Genomic DNA, 1229 nt, shown 5'->3' with positions numbered 1-1229 from the left:
TGAGTTCTAGTCCTACTTTAGGCATGAAAGCGAATTGGGTGACTTTGGGCCAATCATCAGGAGACAGTGAGTTCTAGTTCTGCCTTAGGCATGAAAGCCAATTGGGTGACTTTTGGGCCAATCACCAGGAGACGGTGAGTTCTAGTCCCACCTTAGGCATGAAAGCCAATTGATCATGTGATCCCCTTTGGTGACCTTCCGACAAGCAAAGTCAATGGGGAAGCGGGATTCACTTAGCAACCGTGTGACTAAACTTCGCAATTGCAGTGATGCACTTAGCAACTCTGGCAAGAGAGGCCGTATAATGGGGCAAATTCTCTTCACAAATGTTTCACTTAGGAACAGAAATTTGGGGGTCATAACTTGAGGGCTACCTCTTGATTTTCACTTTTTTTTCTTTGCAGTTTGGGGAGGGGTTTCTTTCAGATTTGGCTTTAGATTTCGAGAAAGTAACCTTTCTTTTAAAAACCAGACGCATCTTCAAATGGGAGATGCCCTTGACTTTATTGGGGTGGGGGGGGGGCGGAGAGGCGCCGTCCTGACCTCGCTTGCAAGCGAGGGAAAGGTGCTGGGCCCGAAGACTGCAACTCCCAGGGAGCCCAGCGGCGAAGGCAGGAAGCACGTGACGCTCCGGGGGCGGGGCCTCGGCCGCGCGTCCGAGGCAGGCTAGCGCTGACGTCCTCTTCCGTTCTGCTGGCAGCCGCAGGAGCGAAGGTGGGAGGGGGCTGCGCGGTCCAGGGGTTTATTAATGGGGAGGGGGCTGTTGGGAGGGGAGGGGGCGTTATGGGGAGGGGAGAGATTCTAATCAGGTCCTGTTTGGGGAGAGGGGCAACTTTCTGGGGGTCTCTGCTAAAGAAGACACCCCACCCCAAAGAAAGAGCCTTGAAAATTGGAAGGGGGTCAAATCGTGTGTGGGGGGGGCGCTGCATAAATTGCCCTTCCCGCGGTTCCACCTTTTCTCCTTGGTTCCCAGCCTCAGCACAGGTTGGCTAGGACTACAGTTCCCATCACCCCCAGCCAGACGCTACCATCCTTCTTTGCCGCCGCCCGCCGCCGCCTTGCACACCAGGCACCCTCTGGTTGGGTAGGACTACAGTTCCCATCATCTCCAACCAGAAGCTACCCCAAGAGCTACCCTCCTTCTCCCCCCCCCCCGCCTTGCACACCAGGCACCCTCTGGTTGGGTAGGACTACAGTTCCCATCACCTCCAACCAGAAGCTATCCCAAG

General features: G+C 55.3%; 1 protein-coding gene across 1 annotated transcript in view; it reads left to right on the top strand.

The window, feature by feature from the left end:
- Positions 1 to 656: 656 nt before the first annotated feature.
- LOC107288052 (translocon-associated protein subunit beta) overlaps positions 657 to 1229 on the top strand; it is a 10459-nt gene continuing 9886 nt past the window's right edge. Inside the window, exon 1 of the mRNA XM_015816631.2 lies at positions 657 to 714. The gene's annotated coding sequence lies outside the window, so the exon portion shown is untranslated. The remainder of the gene's footprint in view (positions 715 to 1229) is intronic.

This window comes from Protobothrops mucrosquamatus, unplaced genomic scaffold (assembly GCF_001527695.2).
Source record: "Protobothrops mucrosquamatus isolate PMUCROS unplaced genomic scaffold, P.Mucros_1.0 scaffold_116, whole genome shotgun sequence".
Lineage (NCBI taxonomy): Eukaryota > Metazoa > Chordata > Lepidosauria > Squamata > Viperidae > Protobothrops > Protobothrops mucrosquamatus.
Note: the sequence above shows the minus strand (reverse complement) of the source record. Positions and strands in the feature narration are given on the sequence as shown.